The sequence below is a fragment of the Callithrix jacchus genome, chromosome 3, assembly GCF_049354715.1.
Source record: "Callithrix jacchus isolate 240 chromosome 3, calJac240_pri, whole genome shotgun sequence".
In the NCBI taxonomy this organism is placed as follows: domain Eukaryota; kingdom Metazoa; phylum Chordata; class Mammalia; order Primates; family Cebidae; genus Callithrix; species Callithrix jacchus.
The window spans coordinates 152,714,567-152,738,052 of NC_133504.1; the positions used below are offsets into that span (position 1 = coordinate 152,714,567).

At 40.9% G+C, this 23,486-nt stretch overlaps 1 protein-coding gene and 1 non-coding gene across 44 annotated transcripts in view; one reads left to right on the forward strand and one right to left on the reverse strand.

Annotated features, from left to right (window-relative positions):
• APBB2 (amyloid beta precursor protein binding family B member 2) overlaps window positions 1–23,486 on the forward strand; it is a 476,200-nt gene that overhangs the window by 143,930 nt on the left and 308,784 nt on the right. The gene's annotated exons all lie outside the window — the stretch shown is intronic.
• Window positions 13,651–13,757, reverse strand: LOC118152475 (U6 spliceosomal RNA). The gene has a single exon (XR_004741236.1). It is a non-coding gene; the product is annotated as a U6 spliceosomal RNA (small nuclear RNA).

Sequence of the window (23,486 nt, forward strand, 5' to 3'; positions counted from 1 at the left end):
AGAGTCTTCTGGTTCATCACTGGAGCTTAGGGGTAGATAGATGGTGACAGTGTTGTCTGTAGTAGAAAAGGCAGGTAGAGGAGGCAAGGGGTGGGAAATGCCAATCAGAGATCCCAGGAGGGATATGAAGGAAAATCAGAAATATATAATAGCCTGTTAGTTTTGTCTTTGGGGAGCCAGGAGGCTGGAGATACAAGTGCCCCCACCAGGAAAGTTGGAAGAGACAATGTTTTTGTAGGACAGTAGCGGAAGTGATTTGTGTATCTTACCAGAATGTCACTTCCATGAGGGCATGGGGTTGGTTTGTTCACTGCTGTATGTTCAGCCCCTAGAACCCTGCCTGGTACAGAGTACAATCTCAGCAAATGCTTGTGGAATTAATGAATAATGTAGTTGAATTTGGAGGACAAAATTGGAGTCATAAGTTGTTAGAAGGCTTAAAATGAGACTAAAGTGATTAAAATGATATTATTTTAGATATTCTTTTACAGGGCTTTGGTGATCATTTAGACTGTTTAGAAATTTTAAAATGTTAACTTTTACTAATGATATACCTGGTCACATACTTGCTTTGGATGTATACCCAGTAATGGGATTGCTGGGTTGAATGGTAGTCCTAAGTTCTTTGAGAAGTCTCCAAACTGCTTTCCATAGTGGCCGAACTAATTTACATTCCCATCAACAGTGTATAAGTGTTCCTTTGCTCCAAAGCCTCACCAGCATCTGTTGTTTTTTGACTTTTTAATTATAGCCATTCTGGCTGGTATATCATTGTATATCACAGTATATCATTGTGTTATCATGGCTTTGAATTTCTCTGATGGTTAGTGAGGTTGAACATTTTTTCATATGTTTGTTGGCTGCTTGTATGTCTTCCTTTGAGAAGTGTCTCCACATGTTTTTCACTCACTCACTTTTTTTTGAGATGGAGTCTTGCTCTGTTGCCTAGTCCAGAGTAAGTACAGTGGTACAACCTCGGGTCCCTGCAATCTCTTCCTCCTGGGTTCAAGTGATTCTTGGGCTTCAGCCTTCTAAGTAGCTGGGATTACAGATGCTCGCTACGACACCTGGCTAATTATTATATTTTTGGTAGAGATGGGGTTGCATCATGTTGGCCAGGCTGATCTTGAACTCCTGACCTCAAGTGATCCACCCTCTTCAGCCACCCAAAGTGCTGGGATTACAGGTAGGAGCCACTGCACCTGGCCTTTTGGCCACTTTTTAATGGAGTTTTTTTTTTTTTCTTACTGAATTAGATTTCTTACAGATTCTGAATACTAGATCTTTGTCAGAAACATGGTTTGCGAATATTTTCTCCCATTCTGTAGCACATACCTGGCTTGAATAGACATCTTGATCTATGATAGTGTTATCATTTGTTGAAGCCAGTTTGATCTTGGAAGCAGGCAATCTAGATGAACACAGCAATAGGTGACCTTTCTTGCAAAGAAGTGAACGGCTGCATGAAAGGCCCATGTGAAATGAGTGAGAATGGAATTTGTTTGCAATTGCCTTCTATTTATGAGGAATGTCAAGTGAATGCTTTGATTTTTTTTTCCTTGTGTTGTATTACTGTCGCAGTACACATGCTTTGATTTTTTTTTTCCTTGTGTTGTATTATTGTCGCAGTACACATGCTTATAAAATGTGGACTGGCAACTAGTGCTTAGAAATCTTTTGGGTTTTCCCAAAGACTTTTCATTATGGTTGGATTTGGTGTTTGTATTTATGAAGTATTTTATAAAGACAGTGAAAAAGATATGTTGCTTTTTTTTTATAGTCAAAATTTTTTGGTAGTAATTGGGACACTGTAGAATGTAATATCCTTTCATTATATTAGAAAGGTAGCTAATTTTTAAGTAAGTGAGAATTGAACTCAAGGTTTATTGAGTCTAGTCTCATGGCACTGGTAAGAATAAATGGAAATAGAGCCTTCCCATGTCAGTGATTCCAACAGTGTTATGGACTGAATTGTGTCTCCCCAGATTTCATATGTTGAAATGTGAGTATATTTAGAGACAGAGTCTTTAAAGAGGTGGTTAAGATAAATTTAAGGGCTATTAAGGAGGATCCTAGTGCAGTGGACTGGTGCCTTACAAGAAGAAGAAATTAGGCACAGAGATGTCCAGTGGGAGGATGCTGTGAAGACACAGGGACAAGACGGCTGTCTACAAGCCAAAGAGAGAGGCCTCAGAAGAAACCAGTGCTGCTGACACCTTGATTTCAGATTGCTAGCCTCCAGAACTATGAGAAAATAACTTTCTATTGTTTAAGCCACTCAGGTCGTGGTACTTTGTTATGGCAGCCCTATCAAACTGCTACAAGCAGGAAGCCCAGGCTGTTCAGGGAAACTTGCTCCATCACCCAGTTTCAGCATCATAGTCTCCCTGGAAGTCAGGATGCGGGAGATTCAGTAGTGCCCTGGGTATCCCAAGAAGGATGTGTCAGTTTGAATGCTCACAGGATCGCCAGGCAACTGCTATTGTCTGTTGTTTCTTAGTCATTCATTTCTGATCATTTTCTTCTCTTGTCTGTTTATTTATTTATTTATTGACAGGGTCTTGCTCTGTCACCCAGGCCCAGGCCGGAGTGCAGAGGTATGAACACAGCTTACTGCAGCCTTAAATTCCTGGGCTCAAGTGATCCTCCTGCTTCAGCCTCCCATGTAGCTAGGACCACAGGCACGTACCTCCAAGCCTGGCTAATTTTTTTGTAGAGACAAGATCTTACTATATTACCCAGGCTGGTCTTGAACTCCTAGATTCAAGCATTCCCCTCGCCCCTGCCTCCCAGAGTGCTGGGATTACAGGCACAAACCACTGTACCTGGCCTTTCTGATCATTTTTGTTTGAAGCCGCATACCTTGTCAGCATTTTTATTTCCTTCTGAAACTCCAATTAAGGTTGTGAGATGGAGCTGAAGTGCTTATCTTACAACTTTCTGTGATCGGAGGCCTCAGGTTTCATTTATGTGGATAGTCCCAAGCTTAGCTGACTAGGTGAGACTCTTGCTGAGGCAGGACAGCTTTGTGGATGGCTCTCGTTGGTGTGAATTGGATCATGTGCATGGGATGCCAGGGTTTCAAGCCAAGGCTGCTTTCTCAAGAGACTGTCTCCGGCAGCTTGGAATTTAAGTGAAGCTTAATTTAATCCCAGGTTTTCACAGTAAATGTGTAGGGTGTGTGCTACTTACAGTAGGAGTTAAAAGGCCGTTGGCTTCCTCTGGTCTATTTATTTGAATTTGATTTACTTGGAAATTTTTCAAGAAGCAGTGCACTTAGAGGTCTTCCAAAGAACTTAAAAAATTTTCATTTCACATTCCAATAGATCTGTTTTCAAAATGGGTAGGGCAAGTGGAGTCTGGGATTAATTAGGTTATAGTAAATTTTGGTGTTCCATGTATTCTAGGTTTGAAGAATATGAGAGGCATAACTGTTGAGAACCATCTTCTTGAATTCTTTCTTGATTGGGTTGCTGGGACACCAAACCTCAGGATATTCAAAATATCTGGAGACCTAAAGTGAAGTACTCTCATTCTCTACTGTGTCTCTAGGGCCACATAGACACGTTTGATGTTAATCACACCTCTTCACTATGTATGGCTGACTTGTCTGAGTAATACCATGAAAAGTGCTTCTTCAAATTCCAGATCTTCACATACTGCTATTATGTAAGAGGGATGAGACTATTATAATTGAGTGAAATTTAAAAATCTTCTGCTTCAAGTTATGAAATAACATGTTTTGGCTATGCCATCATGCAATCTGGCCTTTTCAGCAAATTTTCTAGCTTGTGGGGATAGATGACCCTGAATTCCAGCAGCACCTGCAATCAAAATAGTTCTCATTCCAGGGCCCACTCAACAGGGTGTGTTTGAGAGCACTTGAAAGCAAAGTGTAGGCAACATGTTGTACCCTTCGTCATAAAACATTATCCTGGAATTCGTGTTGCCCCAAAGCCTGGTTTCAGCATCACAGTCACATTAGCATCACATTATAAAACATTTTAATATTTTATTGTAGTTCCCATTTCTGAAAAGGAAGAAAGAGTCTGATAGAATTTCTTCACTAGGATGACAGATTGAAGGTACTTAGGTGAGGAAAGAGATGCTAATAGAACTTGTGTGAGAAGATGACCAAAATCTGGGTGGAAAGATAGTCAGTTAGTGATGTTTATTTACCCAAATAAACTATTTTTCCAGCCTATTATAACAAATGCATTTATTCCATGTTGAATTAGTTTGTAGAATATCCAACAGATTCATGGGCTGGAATGTATTTTATCAAGACGAAAATAGCACTTTGAGAAATGATTTAAACCAGAGATCAGCAAACTGCAGACTGGAGACTGGAGGCCAGATCCCCCTTGCCACCTGTTTTTTTATATGGCCCATGAACCCAGAATGGTTTTTACATTTTTAAATTCTTAAATAAAAGTCAAAAGAAGAAGAAGATTATGACACCTGAAAATTGTATGAAATTCGTATTTCAGTGTTTATAATAAAGTTGTATTGGAACACAGCTGTGTTCATCCATGAATGAGGATATTCCACATTGTATATCAAAGCTGTGTGGCCGGTGTCTTCCTGCCGAGCAGCACAGCTTTCTAGATGACCATGAAAAGCAACTTTCATGGTACAGCAGCAGAGTTGAGTAGACTCTGTCACAGAGACTCTAGCCCACAAAGTGTTCAGCTATTTACTGTCTGATCCTTTACAGAAATCTCTGCCCTCCCCTGCTAGTATTAGCAGTCGTTTAAATTTACCATTTTTTTTGGTAAGACAGAGGCTTGCTGTCGCCCAGGTTGGAATGCAATGGTGCCATTTCTCTCTGCCTCCTAAGTTCAAGCAATTCTCCTGCCTTAGCCTCCTGAGTAGCTGGAACTGCAGGCAGGCGTCACCACACCCGGCCAGTTTTTGTATTTTTCCTAGAGACGGGGTTTCACCATGTTGACCAGGCTGGTCACAAACTCCTGACCTCAAGTGATCCACCCACCTTAGCCTCCCAAAGTGCTGGGATTACAGGCATGAGCCTAACTGTCCCCAGCCTCTGAATTTACATTTGATCATATTTTTGATTGTTTCCTGTACAAGGTGCTGGTTTTGATATGCAGGGTGAAATATCCTTATGTTGGATGGCAGGTTATTCCATAAGCTCATCTTTTAATGGAAACAGAATCCCTTCAATGTAATCTGCAACAGATAACCACTGAGTATCTCCTTGGTCACTGGAAATTGAGCCGCAAACGTTAAGAAAATAGACCAGCTGTTCTTTTTTTTCCCTCTCTAACCAACCGAATCATTCACTTATTCAACAAATATTTAGTGAGGGCTGGCTGGCTGTTTGCCACAGTTCCAGGTAGTGGCGATGAATGGTGATCCTAACAGAGTCCCTCCTTGGGGACCCTCCATTCTCATGGGAGGAGATGGATCATAAGCAAATAAATATACACTGAGGGAAGAAGCACAAGGAAGAAAAGACAAAGGGAGAGAGAGAGCTGGGGCAAGAGAGGGCTGCTAGAGATAAGGTGCTGGGCCAAGGCCTTCGACCACAAGAATCAGGTGAGTGGGAATTCATGACATGAAGACCCAGGAGGTGGCATTCCAGGTGGAGGGAACTGCAGGAGCAAAGGGCTGCAGGTAGAGCCAGTGTGGCATGTTTGGAGAATGGGAGTGCTGTCCTGGAGACCAGGGCAGAGATGAAGACAAAAAAATATGGGTGGGGCGAGGGACAGGTTACTTAAGACATGGCACAGCAGAATAAGGACTTAAAATGTTTTTAATTCTGAGAGAGATGAGAAGGCTTTGAGCAAAGAACTGACTTGATCCGGTTATGTTTTTTTTTTAAAAAAATTACTTAAATTACAAGATATATCCTTTACCTTGTAGTTTATTGCAGATAATGGCATTTTGTGGATTAAAAGAAACAAAAACCCTAACAGTTCACCAGCCACAACAGTTAGCTCTAAGGCTGTCATAAAAGTAGGATCAAAACAATAGTAATTACAGGCTAGTATCTTCTTAGGGGAGTGTTCAGAGCTTCAGGTCTCTGTATCAGTCCAGGTCGCATAAGAAAACAGGTGGCACATGGTAGGTAATGGAAAGACAATGGATTCTAGCATGGAGGGAAATGCCACTCCTACCTGGGTGCTTCAGGTCAATTAATCTGCTAGTGTTGTTTAGAATGGATTGAAGAACAAAGGGGAAAAAGGTAGGGAGACCAAGTAGTTTTATTAAATTATATAAAAATTATTTTTAAAAAATGGAGTCAGCTTCTAATGTAGAGGAAAACTGTTATACAGACCCCAGTCAGAACAGTGAAAATACTTGTACTGTCCTCAAGTGTCATTATAAACAAGCAGGTGCAGTGGCTCACACTTGTTGTAATCCTAGCACTTTGGGAGGCCAAGGCAGGAGGATTGCTTGAGCCCAGGGGTTTGAGACCAGCCTGGGCAACTTAGTGAGACTCCCATCTGTACAAAAAGTAAACAAAATTAGCCAAGCGTGGTGGTGTGCCCTGTAGGTCCAGCTACTCAGGAGGCTGAGGTCGAGGATCACTTGAGCTTGACAAGTTGAGGCTACAGTGAGCCAAGATGGCACCACTGCACTCCAGCTTCGGCGACCGAGTGAGACCCTGTCTCAGAAACACAAATACATACACAAACACACACGTGCACGCAACCAAGTACAGGAAACCATATATTACAAATGTTGCCATAAAAAAAAAATTGGGCACAGGGTACATAGGAGCCATAAAGAAGTGGCTGCATCCTGGGGCTGGTAACAGCCATGCTCCTCCCACTCCTAGGCCTGAGGGGCAAGGGAGTGAACAGTTTCCAGGGGACCCTGTAGAAGGCCACCTGACAGGGAATGGAACCATTCTCCCCATTTCTTCTTATCTCGTGTAGGAATCCCCCCATTGGCTGAACCAAAATTGGGAGCCAGTGGGTAAGATAGACTGTTGATAAATGGATCAGCTTCCCAGAACACACAACATGCTGGCAGAGTGGAGCACAGGTGGAGGATTTCCATCCTAGGGTACACCTCAGGAGTCTTAGCATCCCAGTTATGTCACCTTCCCTTGCTCCCATCCCCACCCCCAGCCACACCACAGATGTGCACACATAAGCGTGTACACACACACTCCCAAGTCCCCTTTGGTATTCTGCCATCGCTTTTGTGACCAGGACAGAGAAACTATTTATTAACTGTGAAATTTGAAGATATTTCTCATTATTTCCGTGGTGTTTGATGCTACAATATATGCAAGACAAGGAAGATGTGGATAGCGCTACACATCCCATTTTTCATTCCTGATAAAAATTCAAAGCACATGTGTTACTGATGCTAGAGTTAAAAATCTTATTTTTTAAAAGTATCATTTCAAATTGGCTGCAGAAGGAAAAATACAGTAAGCAGCACAGTAAAAATCTTGGGGAACTATATTCAGTTCTGGTTATTCTGGTTAATATCAAAGCAAGCATTGAATTTTAGCCACTTGAGTCCAAACAGTTTTGGTTTTCCACCGTTGAGCATGTTAAAACTGTGAAGACACAGAAGTACCATTCAGTAAACTGCTTCTTTCAGCAACCTCTGTGATATCCTGGTGCTTTGGAAGCCTTCCTTTTTCTTTCAGGTACAATTAGTGAATTAATCACTATCTGTGTATATAAAGTTAGGAGCTTTATATTTTGTACTGAGGCAGAGCTGAAGTTTTTAAATAATTTGATCTTTTAAAAATATTAGACTTTTCATTTGATTAAGATTTGAGAATCAAAGGTTCTAGTAACAAAATGGTCAACTTGGTTGACAAGGCCATAGAAAGAAATATGCAAAAGTCAATTTTAGGACTTATTTTGCAAGAGCGTGGTGTCTGTGAAAGCAGCCCAAGTTGTATAGATGATAAAACTCATTTTTCTCCCCTACTTTTTCTGGAATCTGGCCCCAAGTCAGAGATCGTGGCACATTTTCTGAACAATCTTGGCCCTAAATTGGAGGGCTGGCTGTGTGTCCCCAGGGAAAAGAAAGCTCCATTTATGATTATCAGCCATGTTGTAAAACTTAAACATTATTTTATTTTAAGGTCAAGGAAAATAAGTCACCTTGAATTTCCCATAAGTTTTGAGGCACTGGAATGAGGTCTGTTTTTGTTTCTTGGCTTTGGCTCATGGGTCAGTTTCACAGCACAGGGTCAGTCATGTGGTTGTGGGGCCTTTGAGGTTGAGGAGCTTCCACTGCGTGCGAGGCACTGTGTTCACATAGTGGGACCTGAGTGAGTGAGGCAGGTCTTAGGCCTGAGTTGGTTTATTTAATTCTGCTCAGGAGATTGAAGGCATGAACAGGTATGTGGCCTGCAGAGAAAGAGAGAACCTCTCCACGGATGACAGGAGGACTATGGGAAATTATTAAAGGAGAGGGATCCTGTCTTCCTGGCTGGAGAGAGTGAAGACACAGCTGGCATGGAGCCAGGCCTTGAAGGATCCCGAGGAATACAGTCACTAGTTGTGGATTTGAATGAGCTGTCATGGAGCCAGGCCTTGGAGGATCCAGAGGAACAGAGTCACTAGTTGAGGATTTGAATGAGTTCTGTGTCTTGACTTCAATATGTAAGCCTCCATTTTCCTCATCTATAAAACGGTGATGACATCTTTACCACCCATATCACAGTATTTTTATGAGGCTACATTACACCATGCATCACAAACAGTAAAATACCCGAATTTTGTTACTTATTATTGCCATGAATATTATCAAATGGCTTCTGTTAAATATTTATGTGTTTGTGATGCTTGTTATCACATCTATAGTTTTCTAGTTTGATCTAAAAAAAAGAGTAACTGTCGCTGATGGTTATTTCTTAGGCCAGCTCCACATAGGAGGGTTTTTATATGTGGTAGATTTTTTATATGTGCAGATCTCACAAATGCAGTGTGGAGTCTCTTGTTACAGTGGAGAGAAGTCTCTGGACAGGGTATGTGAATGTGTAAAAGGCTGTTTCCCTTCTTTAGGCAAGAATAAAGTATAATATGGTGGAGTATGTTAATGTATGGACAGTCGCTTGAAGTTCTGGGTTTAAGATTGTCTATAGAACTTGGGAATTGGGACTGTGATTTTAAAATTGCCAACTTTTTTCTTTTAGATGGAACTTCCTAGAGCCTTTCTGGGACTTACTTTACTTGACTTAGAGGAGTAGGAAGTGTGGTAAATTCCTTCCTGGGTATGTTAATTAAAATGTAGTAAATTAAGCTGGAGAACTTGGAGCCCGAAACATGTTAGTGTTGTATAAAAGGAGGAATATAAATGCATGAGATTAAGCTTAAAAAACACGTGCCACATATTTAGCTGGAGATCCTAGTTCAAACTCATTCCCCCAGTTGGTCCCATTCACATGTTTCAGTGCCACCACATTGGCTAAAGACAACAGGACTACTCTTCTTTGGAATTAGTTTAAGAGGTAGTTTATGAGCCGATCAAGAAAACTGAGCTCATGTTCATGATCTCAAAAAAAAAATGGCTTAATTATTTCTGAGATAGGCCTCACTCTGTCACCCAGGCTGGAGTTCAGTGGCATCACCCAGGCTGGAGTGCAGTGGCATGATCTCAACTTGCTGCAGGCTCAACCTCCAGGGCTCAAACCATCCTCCTGCTCCTCCTCCTCCTAAGTAGCTGGGACCACAGATGCGTGCCACAATGCCCGGCTAATTTTTCTATTTTTATAGAGATGGGGTTTCACCATGTTGCCCAGGCTGGTCTTGAATTCCTGAGCTCAAGCAGTTCTCTTGCTTCAAAGTGCTAGGATTACAGGTGTGAGCCACCACGCCTGGCCAGTCTTAATTTTTTAAAAGCACTTTTAGCTTTACAGAAAAACTGAGCATATAGTACAGGGTATCTCAATACTCCCTTAGTCTTTTTTCTTTTATTAATATGGTATGCTCAGGAGGCTGAGGCAGGAGAATCGCTTGAACCTGGGAGGTGGAGGTTGCGGTGACCCGAGATCACGCCATTGCACTTCAGCCTGGGCGACAAGAGCAAGACTCTGTCTCAAAAAATAAAATAAAATAATAATGCCTACCTCATTGAGGTAGGAATTGAATGAAAGAACACATATGAGAGTTTCCAGACTCAGGCCTCACCCATGAGAAACTCTCAGTAAATGTCTTCTTAAAGTCTTACCACACAGGTTAGAATGTGATACCTGTGATGTGAGCTGCAAATGTCACCGAGAGTCAGAAAAGGGGGGATGGCCTAAAATTGGGGTGGGGGTTAGGAAAGCTTTCCTAGAGAAGGCAACATTTGTGATGGACCCAAAAGAATGGGTCTGCTCTTACATGAGGGGCAGTGATGGGAGAATAAAACACCAGGTCAAGAGACATATCTCACAAAGGTACAGAGGTGGGACAGTGTGAGCATGTCTTTTGGAGGAAAGAAAATCACTCAGTATACGTGAACTGTAATCTGATTTGGCAAAACAACAGGACAAGAGAGAGAAAGCTAAAAGGCCATAAATGCTTTGACAGATATATATTTACCTTTTCTACAAGTTTTCAAGTATAGAAATAAGAATAGTACAATGAACACCCATATAACTCCTCTCTCATTTCAATAATTATTAACATTCTTTATTTGCCTTCTGTATAGAAATATGTATATTATTTTTCACCAAATCATTAAAAATAAATTATAGCTATTATGACCTTTTTTTTTTTGAGATGGAGTTTTGCTCTTGTCGGCTAGGAAGGATGTTTTGAGATGTTTTTGAGATGGAATTTTGTTCTTGTCGCCTAGGATGCAATTGAAGGATCTCGGGTCACTGCAACCTCCACTTCCCAGGTTCAAGCGATTCTCCTGCCTCAGCCTCCTGAGTAGCTGGGATTATAGGCACCCACCACCATGCCTAGCTAATTTATATATATATATGTGTGTGTGTGTATCTGTATCTGTTTGTATTATACTTTTAAGTTGTGGGGTATATGTACAGAATGTGCAGGTTTGCTACACAGGTATACATGTGCCATGGTGATTTGCTGCACCTGTCAACCCGCCATCTACATTTGGTATTTCTTCTAATGCTATCTCTCACCTAGCCCCCTACCCTTCGACAGGCCCCAGTGTGTGATGCTCCACTCCCTGTGTCCATGTGTTCCCATTGTTCAACTCCTACCCATGAGTGAAAACATGTGGTGTTTGGTCTTCTGTTCTATGTTAGTTTGCTGAGAATTATTGTTTCCAGCTTCATTCGTGTCCTGGCAAAGGACAAGAACTCATCTCTTTATGGCTGCATAGAATTCCATGCTGTATATATGCCACATTTTCTTTATCCAGTCTGTTATTGATGGCCATCTAGGTTGGTTGCAAGTCTTTGCTATTGTGAATAGTAAAGATAACATGTACATGTGTCTTTGTATAGTAGAATGATTTATAATCCTTTGGGTATATACCCAGTAATGCGATTGCTAGGTCAAATGGTATTTCTGGTTCTAGATCCTTGAGGAATCGCCACACTGTCTTCCACAATGGTTGAACTAATTTATATTCCCACCAACAGTATAAAAGCATTCCTGTTTCTCCACATCTTCTCCAGCATCTGTTGTTTCCTGACTTTTTAATGATCACCATGCTAACTGATATGAGGTAGTATCTCATTCTGGTTTTGATTTGCATTTCTTTAATGACCAGTGATGATGAGCTTTTTCTCGTATGTTTGTTGGCCATATAAATGTCTTCTTTTAAGTGTCTGTTCATATCCTTTGCCCACTTTTTGATGGAGTTGTTTTTTTCTTATAAATTTGTTTAAGTTCTTTGTAGATTTCTGGATATTAGCCCTTTGTCAGAAGGATAGATTGCAAAAATTTTCTCCCATTCTATAGTTTGTTAGGTTCACTTGATGATAGTTTATTTTGCCATGCGGAAGCTCTTTAGTTCAGTTAGATCCCATTTGTCTGTTTTGGCTTTTGTTGCCATTGCTTTTGGTGTTTTAGTCATGAAGTCTTTGCCTATGCCTATGTCCTGAATGGTATTGCCTAGGGTTTTTAAGGTTTTTGATCTTACATTTAAGTCTTCAATCCATCTTGAGTTAATTTTTGTTTAAGGTGTAAGGAAGGGGTCCAGTTTCAGTTTTCTGCATATTGCTAGCTAGTTTTCCCAACACCATTTATTAAATAGGGAATCCTTTCCCTATTGCTTGTTTTGTCAGGTTTGTCAAAGATCAGATGGTTGTAGATATACGGTGTTATTTCTGAGGTTTCTGTTCTGTTCCATTGGTACCAGTACCATGCTGTTTTGGTTACTGTAGCCCTGTAGTATACTTTGAAGTCAAGTAGCATGAGGCCTCCGGCTTTGTTCTTTTTACTTAGCATTCTAATGGCTATATGGGCTCTTTAATGGTTCCAATATGAAATTTAAAGTAGTTTTTTCTAATTCCCTGAAGGAAGTCAATGGTAGCTTGATGGGGATAGCATTGAATCTATAAATTACTTTGGGCAGTATCGCCATTTTACAATATTGATTCTTCCTATCCATGAGCATGGAATGTTTTTCCATTTGTTTGTGTCCTCTCTGATTTCCTTGAGCAATGGTTTATAGTTCTCCTTGAAGGGGTCCTTCACATCCCTTGTAAGTTGTATGCCTAGGCATTTTATTCTTTTTGTAGCAATTGTGAATGGAAATTCTCTCATGATTTGGCTGTTTGTCTATTATTAATGTATAAAAATGCTTGTGATTTTTGCACAGTGATTTTTTTTATCCTGAGACTTTGCTGAAGTTGCTTATTAGCTTAACGAGATTTTGAGCTGAGACGATGGGGTTTTCTAAATATACAATCATGTCAACTGCAGACAGAGACAATTTGACTTCCTCTCTTCCTATCTGAATACCTTTGTTTCTTTCTCTTGCCTGATTGCCCCGGCCAGAACTTCCAATACTATGTTGAATAGGAGGGGTAAGAGAGGGCATCCAGGGGCCTCAGAGGGCAGGGCCAGGGTCCAGCAGGGGTGGGGGGGTTCCTGCTCTGCCCCTGCCCGTCCCCACCCAGTCTTGCCCTCCCATCCTCTCATCTATTCCCCCGCTGGAGACGGAAGATCTTTTATTTTCTATTATTTATAACTTCAGACTTGGGCCTCCTGTTCTTTCTTTCCCATTAACTTGAGTGACCTGTGTGAGAGACAGACAGATGCCCCATGAGGATGGCTGGACAAGGACTTTTACTTTTTATTACATAAAAATATTAAAAAATAAATAAAAAAAAATTTTTTTAACTAAAAAAAAAAAAAAAAAGAGAGGGCATCCTTGTCTTCTGCTGGTTTTCAAAGGGAGTGCTTCCAGCTTTTGCCCATTCAGTACAATATTGGCTGTAGGTTTGTCATAAATAGCTCTTTTGAGATACATTCCATCAATGCCTAGCTAATTAAGAGTTTTTAGCATGAAGGGGTGTTGAATTTTACCAAAGCCCTTTTCTGCATCTATTGAGGTAATCATGTGGTTTTTGTCATTGCTTCTGTTTATATGATGGATTATGTTTATTTATTTGTGTATGTTGAACCAGCCTTGCATCCCAGGGATGAAGCCAGTTTGATCATAGTGGATAACCTTTTTGATGTGTTGCTGGATTCTGTTAACCAGTATTTTATTGAGGATTTTCGCATTGATGTTTATCAGGAAAATATGGAACGCTTCACAAATTTGCACGTCATCCTTGCGCAGGGGCCATGCTAATCTTCTCTGTATCGTTTGAATTTTAGTATATGTGCTGCCAAAGTGAGCACTAATTTTTGTACTTTTAGTACAGACGAGGTTCACCATATTGGTCAGGCTGGCCTTAAACTCCTGACCTCAGGAGACCCACCTGCCTCGGCCTCCCAAAGTGCTGGGATTACAGGCGTGAGCCACCACACCCAGCCTATCATGACATTTTTAACCCTCAATACTTTAGCATGCATCTCCAAAAATAAGGAAGTTTCTTTATGAAAGTACAACACCATTATCATACCCAACAAAATTAATAGTAGTCACCAAATATTACCTAATTTCAGTTCATAGTCAAACTTTCTAAATTCATTCCCCAGGTCTTTAGTGTTTTAACACAACTTTAAACCAGAATCCAGACAAAAGGCAGTGTTTTGTATTGCATTTGGTTGTTATGCCTCTTGCATCTCTTTAAATCTAAAATTCCAACTATGATATTGAGATTTTTAGCTTTGGAACATTGAAAAGATTATGGAGCTTCCCACCAACTCAGATATCTTTATTTAACACCAAAATAATTCAAAATAGAAACAATACTGAATTTTAAAGTAAGCATAAGGAAGCCCAAATATTTCAGATATTTTTTCTCTTACCAGCTTGGTGACTTTGATACTAGTTTTGCAATTTCAGGGAATCACATTTTTTTGTTTATTTTGAGATGGTGCCTTGGTCTGTTACCAGGCTGGAGTGCAGTGGCGCCATCTCAGCTCACTGCAACCTCTGCCTTCTGGATTCAGGTAATTCTTTTGCCTCAGCCTCTTGAGGAGTTGGGACTACAAGGACTACAAGCAGGCGCTACCATGCCCAGCTAATTTTTCTACTTTTAGTAGAGACAGGGTTTCTAAAGAAAGCCCAGGATCGTCTCGATCTCTTGACCTCGTGATCCACTCGCCTAGGCCTCCCAAAGTGCTGGAATTACAAGTGTGAGCCACTGCACCCGGCTGGTAATCATTATTTTTAAAGTCAGCATATGCTTGCTTGTCTTGAGTTAAATAACCCAACCCTGGACTCATAGAATTCAATAGAGATACAGTGGCTTGTTGTTTTCTGTTGAGCTGAATGTCTAGTGTGTATAACCTTCACAGATGTGAAACCACATTTTTAATAATGCTGTGTAGACCTACAGAAGTGATTTTTGGCTTCATTGAATCTAGAGGTTTTCTGGACCCTAGGTTCCAACCTTAGTGGAATTTCATAATGTCAAAATTTTTCTTTAAGAAAAAACATCAGGTAGGACTATGGGTAGAACCATAGCATGAAAACCCATAGCCTGCAATGAGAAACTCTTACCTGGAAGCAGGGAAGGGAGTAGAACACAGAGCATGCAGGGCACTTCAGGCCTGCTGTAACCAGGAGTACCCTGCATAGGCCATGGGATGGTTGGACACCTTCTATTTGGCCCTGCCTGTATCCCAGACACCTGTGACCAAGCGAGTGCCTAGAACTGCTGCAGGCATTGGAGTAGGAGTGAAATGCCCACCAGCTGGGGCTACATCTTCTACAACTCAGGGAATATAACTTGTTATTCATTGGAACTGCCCTGAAGAGAGGTCGGGTACTTCGGGAGTGTTTTCTTGCAAATATGTGCCCTCCAATTGCCTTTTCCTCATGATTTCTCCTCGTTCTCCTTTGGAGGTGGAGCTCCTCCAAGAATCATTTCTTTTCCACCTCACCTGCAGGTGTACAGTGAGTGATGCTTTAATTCATTTCATTTCACCTTGCTGTGGAACTCAGCCTACCCCACCTCTGCTGTGAGAAAAGGATTTCCATCTCTGTTTCAACTTTCATGTGGTTCTGTTGACCCACTTGGAAGAGCTCCAGTGTAGTGCCTGCTTGTTTTTTTCTATCTGCCCTTAATGTGGTTTGCCTTTTATTGTATTCCAGCTGAATGGATTCTTTTTCTTTTAAGGAAAGGAACCTGAGAAAAACAATACTTGTGATGGTGACTGCTTGTTAAGGGTAATTGCTGCTTCATGTTCATTTGCATGTTAAAATGAGAATATAGGGAATTGCCAAATTCACCAACCTGTTATCTCCCAAGACTATTCCTTTTAAGTGTATTTGTTGCTTAAATAAAGATGGAGCTATGCAGAATGGAAATGTCCAAATATACAGCTTTTTTGTGCATGTATATATAGAGAGAACATTTAAAATTTTTATTTCCATCAGCAAGAGTCATTATACAATACATGGAAATTATAGAAAAGCAGAAAGAAGAAACCCGAAGACAACTAACATTAACATTCTGTGAAATTATGTCTAGTCATTTCAATCTACATGTTATATACTCTTTAAATGGGCATAGTTTCACTATAAATGTCTAGAATTTTTTGCTACTCCAAAGAATGTTCTGTGGATTAGCAGCATTGCTATCTCTTGGGAACTTGTTAGAAATGCTGAATCTTGGGCTCCACCGCAGACATACTGAATCGTAATTTGTATTGATTGCTATTACACATACATTAAAATTTGGAGCACTGTTCTAGAAATTGGGTCTCCAACCCCTAAGCTTCAGAGTGGTACCACTGGCGGTCGTGGCGGACAAGTGAGCAAAGCTTCATCTGTATTTACAGCTGATCCTTATTTCTTGCGTTACTGCCTGAGCTCCGCCTCCTGTCAGATCAGCAACAGCATTAGATTCATATAGGAAGCCCTCTTGTGACCTGCACATGCCAGGGATCTAGGTTGCCCACTCCTTATGAGAATCTAATTCCTGATATCTGTCACTATCTCCCATCGTCCCCAGATGGGACTATCTAGTTGCAGGAAAGCAAGCTCAGAGTTCCCAGTGATTCTACATTATGGTAAGTTGTATAATTATTTCATTATATATTACAATGTAATAACAGAAATAAAGTACATAATAAACGTCATGCATTTGAATCATCCCCAACCCTCCCAGCCCCCCTTCACCCCATCTGTGGAAAAACTGTCTTCCACAAAACCAGTTCCTGGTGCAAAACGTTGGGGACCATTGCTCTAGAACATACTATATCCAATGCAGAACGCAGAGAGAACACAAAGTAGAGGGGAAGCAAAGGGACTAAGACCTATATTCTCTTGTCCATTTTCTATCAGTCTTGCCTACAGTAATTTCCTCAGTACATGATAAGGATAAAAATTAGGTCAAATTTTTTTGTTTTATTTTGTTTTGAGACAGAGGCTCGCTCTGTGGCCAGGTGCCAGGCTGGAGTGCAGTGGCGTGATCTTGGCTCATTGCAACCTCCGCCTTCAAGCAGTTCTCCCTCAGCCTCCGGAGTAGCTGGGACTACAGGCGTGCACCACCACACCCAGCTAAGTTTTGTATTTTTAAGTAGAGACGGGGTTTCACCATGTTGGCCAGGATGATCTCAATCTCTTGACCTCATGATCTGCTCGCCTCAGCCTCCTAAAGTGCTGGGATTACAGGTGTGAGCCACCGCGCCGGCTGAGGTCAAATTTTTTAACAAGGCACAGCAGCCCTGTTGAGAAATCCGACCGTGCCATGTATAATCATTTGATTCAGTAAACACTAAGTGCCTCCTGTGTGCCAGGCACATGTGTGGTGGCCATGGGCCTTGCATTCAGGCTTGCATGTGCTGCAGTGGAAACATGCAGAGGGCAAGGAGGAGGGAGTGGTTGCTTCTGCAGGGATGGGGGCTGGAGGTTAGAACGAAAGGTGGTCTCTGGGTGGAGTCTTGATGTATAAATCAGTGAGCATAAGTTGTATGAGTATTGCCAGGTTCTAGAGAGAGCACAAAGATGGTTAATGTTTGTCTCATCCTTCAAGGACCTTATGCTTGGTTAAAGGACAGGAGTCAGTGTTTAAAACTAAGTAATACAGGCTGGACATGGTGGCTCATTCCTGTAATCCCAGCACTTTGGGAGGCCAAGGCAGGAGGATCACGAGGTCAAAAGATCCAGACCATTCTGGCCAACATGGTGACCCCGACTCTACTAAAAATAGAAAAACTCTCTGGGCATGGTTGCATGTGCCTGGTGGCTACTCGGGAGGCTGAGGCGGGAGAATTGCTTGAACCCGGGAGACCTAGGTTGTAATGAGCCAAGATCATGCCACTGCACTCCAGCCTGGCTACAGAGCGAGACACTGTCTCAAAAAAAACACAACCAAAAACCAAAACAAAATGATACAGAGCACCTTGGTATTAGGATAGAACCAGAAGACAAGGGTCTGAACATTAGTTTTACAACTCTGTGACCTTTAACAAACGAATTCACATGTTGGAACATCCATTTCTTCTGTAAAATAGAGATAAAATGATATAAACACCTTCATAAAATTGTAGTGCCTTTTTTTTTTGTTTGTTTGTTAATGTAGAGAGAGGATCTTGCTCTGTCGCCTAGGCTGGAGTGCAGTTGAACGATTGTAGCCCATTGCAGCCTAGAACTCCTGGCCTCAAGGGATTCCCCCCCAACCCCCACCTCAGCCTCCTAGATGAGGCTGTGTTGGGATTACAGCATGAACCATGGTGTGGAGCCTGAAATGTTTTTTAAAGTGAGATTACATAGCAAAGCACTGGCTTGCAGTGGGTGTGGAATCAATGCTGTGTGGCAAGGATATTTAAAAAGTGCCAAGTGAGCACCATGAACTGAAAATTCAGGAATAGCAGAGAAAAGAGAGGGTGTGTTGACTTGGAATGTGGAGGCCATGCAGCCTGTGCGTCCTTGAGGATGCTGATGAGGCAGGGAAGGTATGAAGAATGGGCCAGTGGGAAGAGAAGCAGAAGATGAAGCTGCAGTTTTGAGACTGAATAGGCTAAGGAAAGAGAGGAGAAACAAGGGGTTGGGTTTGTTGGGAGTGATGTCTGTCTTAGACATGTCAGGTTGTAGGGACTGCTGAAAGCTGTAGACCTGGGATGCGTGTGCCAGACACTGCCCCTGATGCAGGTTAGCCAGGAGTGGGTGAGAAATGAGGTCCTTGGCCCTCCCTGGGCAGGGTGTTTGGTCAGTGTAAATCTGGAAAAGGGAATCTTTCTGGCTTGGAAATGTCCACACCCACACAGGGTTTCTCACTAGGATGGGAAACACAGGCAGAAGTTTTTAAACCTTGAAGACCTACCTCTTATTCAGAATGGGTAGAGAACTGAACTTTTCTACGTAGTTTTTACGCACTATCATCCTCTTCCATGGGTTTCTCTCTCTTTTTTTCTCTTCTCAATGTTCTTCCTCCCAAGAACCATTAATTGCTTCAGAGGAGAAAGAGAATTTTTTTTTTTTGAGAAATTGGCTAAATGTTATAACACTGAGTAACTGTATTCCTGTTCTATGAGTTTCTTTTCAACCATTAGTTCTTTTATGATCTCTCTTTATACAGGGTGGTATAGCCCACAAGTAACTACAGTTACTGTTTTTTATAGATTATGACTAGCCTGCTGGATAAGGTGTTAACATTTTGCCCAATCTGCCTTGTCGCCATCTCTTCTGTTTTTTTGTGTCTGTGTCTCTTTACATGCACACACTTAAAATATGTTTGCTGAACCATCTGAGTTAGTTGTAGAGATCATGACCCTTTAGCCCTAAATACTTCAGCATATATTTCTCAAGCACAAGGATATTTTCCCACATAGCCCATAAGATTATCACCAAGAGATATTATCTGATATGTAGATAATAGTTGAATACATGTTCAGATTTCATCTGTTATCTTAATAATTTTTTTTAATGTCTGATTGTTATCTTATGATTAGATACAGATTAAACATGTTGGGCAAAAATGCTATGTAGTGATTGTGGCGATACCTACTATTCCGTTTCCTGGAATTGATTATGCCAAGCACCACTTGGATGAGCTGGTCGGCCAGAACTCTCCACTTGTAAAGATGCCTTTTCTCTTAGATAATCTGTGGGGTGATATTCTGAGACTGTGAGTGTTCTGTCCTACAACAACCCTTTCTAGAATGGTTTTAGCATCTATTAATGATTGTTGACTGAATCAGTGATGGCCTTGATAGTTTCAAAGTAAGATTTTCTTCTATTCTTCCTTTGATATTTATTAGCTGGCATCCTTTATAAAGAAGAGCTTTCCCTGTTATTTTTTCAGTAAATATTTGTGGGTTTATGGCTTCTTTTTTAACCCAATGTATTATAGTTCATCAACATCCTTCCTTTTTTTTTTTTTTTTTGAGAAAGGGTCTCACTCTGTTGCCCAGGCTGCAGTGCAGTGCTACAATCTCAGCTCACTGTAACCTCTGCCTCCTGGGTTCAAGCAGTTCTTTTACCTCAGCTTCTCAAGTAGCTGGTACTACAGGCACTTGCCACCATGCCTGGCTAGTTTTCGTATTTCTTTTTTTGTAGAGATGGGGTTTCACCATGTTGGCCAGGCTGGTCTCAAACACCTGACTTCAAGTGATTCCCCCCGCCTTGGCCTTCCAAAGTGCTGGGATGATAGGCATGAGCTACCATGCCCGGCCAACATCATTATTTTTTGTTATTCAAACTATCCCACTTTTGGGTAGCAGGAGCCCCTTCAAAGCATTTCCTCCTATGTCCTTTTGTCATGTCTGCATTAGCATTTGAGCATTCCCTTGCTTTTTGGCACAGTAAGATGTTCTAGACTTACCTTGTGCTTTGTTTGCCCAGACCCAACTATTTCTCCAGTTAGCAAAAGTATTTAGAAACCAAGATCAGGGTACGTAGGATTTTCTTTAAAAATGCACCTAATCCAGCCAGGTGCGGTGGCTCATGCCTGTAATCCCAGCACTTTGGGAGGCTGAGGCCAGCGGATCACGAGGTCAGGGGTTCGAGACCAGCCTGACCAACATGGTGAAACCCCGTCTCTACTTAAAAATACAAAAATTAGCCAGGTGTGGTGGCGTCCACCTGTAATCCTACCTACCTGGGAGGCTGAGGCAGGATAATTGCTTGAACCCAGGAGGCAGAGGTTGTGGTGAGCCGAGAGCATGCCATTGCACTCCAGCCTGGGTGACAGAGCGAGACTCCATCTCGGGGAAAAAAAAATGTACCTAATTCAGAAAAAGTTAAAAGTCATTAATTATTTAAGTTACCCCTCCCACTTCTCAAGATTATTCACATGGTGGCATTAAGAGTTTTAGATGTGGGAGGCCAAGGTGGGTGGATTACCTGAGGTCAGAAGTTTGAGACCAGCCTGGCCAACATGATGAAACACCGTCTCTACTAAAAATACAAAAAATTAGCTGGGTGTGTTTGTGGGCACTACTCAGGAGGCTGAGGCAGAAGAATTGCTTGAACCCAGAAGGCAGAGGTTGCAGTGAGCCGAGATCACACCATTGCTCTTCAACCTGGGCAATAAGAGCGAAACCCTGCCTTGAAGTAAAAAAAAAACAAAAGAGTTTTAGATGTTTAGATGTTCACCAATAAAGGGAGAAGGCCATCCAAAGTGTAGGTCTTTGGGCTTTGGACTAGAGGTTGAAGAGGAATGCACAAAGGGAAATGAGATAGTGCCAAAGACTAACTTAGATAACATTGGAATTCTACCCCAGAAGTGACTTAGAGAGCCTGAGAAAATATTTTTTGTATGTTTTGTAGGTAGACTCTGAAAATTGGTTGCCCTTTTTTATATCCTTTAATGGTAAGATAATTTATTCCCCTGAGCTATACTTATGCTAATTCTTAAAGGAATTTAAGATACATAGTTTCCATACCAAGAGCTCCTAACTGCTCTGTATTTTCAGGGTCAGTATAAGGGATGTATATGTGGATGTTTATTTCAGTATATTTCAGCATGTTTTTGAAAAATTAAGATTTATAGTTTTTATTTTGAATATTCATAATTGTGTATATCTCTGAATTTACTTGATTATAATATTTGGTTAATTATTAAAGGTGCACATGCACAGCACTTTAGGCAGCAACTTGTGAGACACAAAAGCCAGGAATCCCAAAATTTCCAAAACAATCATCATGCATTTGATATAATGATAGAGTCTCAGAGGAGGCTCTAGACCTTAAACTGACTGATTTTTCTGGAGCTCAGCATTTCTCCCATAATGTTTATATATATCATAGCATAAATAAAGTGTTTATTTTTGCCTTATCTATTTGCTAAAATGAAACAAAACATGAAGTTAGTAATTTGGTAGAGAACCTATATGAAAATGCTAAAAAATACAAAAGCACATTTGAAACATAAGGGTTTGTTTTTGTTTTTCATCTGTGTTGGCATTTTTGGAAGCAAAAAAGAAAACAAAACAAAAATAGACTATGCATTGTATATCAGGGATATGGTTATTATTCAGCTATGTATGCTGAATGTTAACTGCTTTATAATTTTATGAAACAAAACTCACCCACTCCCTACACATATAATCACTGACTTTCAATCCTCAGCACATTCTTGAGAGTGGGAGTCCTATTAAAGTAACTTCCCTATACCAAATAGTTACTGGGTGTGCAGGTATGCCAGAAAAGCTAAACTGCTTCTAGTGCACTATTCACAATAGCAAAGATGTGGAATCGACTCAGGTGCCCCTTGACAGTGGATTGGAGAAAGAAAATGTGGTACATAGACACACTAAAATACTGTGCAGCCATAAAAAGAACTAAATCATGTCCTTTGCAGCAACATGGATGGAGCCAGAGGCCATTATCCTAGGAGAATTAGTGCAGGAACAGAAAACCAAATGCACACATTCTCACATGTAAGTGGGAGCTAAACATTGAGTATATATGGATGCAAAGATTGGAACAGTAGACACTGGGGCCTACTTGAGGGTGGACAGTGGGAAAGTTAAGGGTAGGAGGAGGGTGAGGATTGCAACGCTACCTATTGGGTACTATGCTCATTACCTGGGTACAAAATAATCTGCATAGCAAACCCCCGCAACATGCAATTTACCCATGTAACAAACCTGCATATGTGCCCCCGAAACTAAAATAATAGTTGGAAACAAAAATAATAATAAATAAATAGATTTAAAATAAAATAAATGTACTGCTAGCCAAGTGTAGGTGAGTGAACTCACATGTGTGGTGGCCAAGTTGTCCGAAATTGGCCCTTGATCCCTGTACGTCCTCAACCTTCGGTTCTTATGCCATGTCAGAGTGTGGGATTAAACTAAGCACACTCATGATTAAAATAGTCACCATTTTTGGCAAGTTTTTAAAGTCAAGTTTTGTTGTTGGAAAAAATTTAATATAGCCATGTTCTTTTGGAGGTTATAAAGATTAGTCTCTCTTTTCTATTTAAAACTCCTCAGACTGGAAGTTCATCCCCATGCCCAAATCCATCCCTTTTTGTATTTGTTTAATCTTGATCTTGTTTGAAAGGAGCTTTATCCAGAGTACAATTTCTTTATTCAGAATGAAATTTCTTTCAGATATTAGGGCAGCTTTGATACAATTATATAATTAAGAATCTTCCAACTGCATTTTACTAAATCCATGACTGTATTAGCTTGTAAAAGCAAATTATATTTTGGCCTCTGTAACGGGTTTATAAACTTTAAACATCCCTATTGGGACGAACTGTATTTGTCCTTGAATTATGAGATAGAAAACGCTTCAAAGGTTCAGCCACATCGCTGGACCTATTAATCAGGAGCTTCCTGGGATTGACGAGGAATCTCCTGATGTTCTTTGTTCTTGGACTACCTTCATTCTATTGGCTGGATTCACATGTGAAGTTAAAGCGGGAGTAAAAAGAGGATGTTCCCACTAAATGCAAACTATAAAGCAAGTAAAAATTACTCCGTTCTAATTCTGCCATTTATAATTAGCAGCTTTTCAAATGTTGGCATTTTTTTCTTTCTGGTCTTTTTTTCTAGATACAG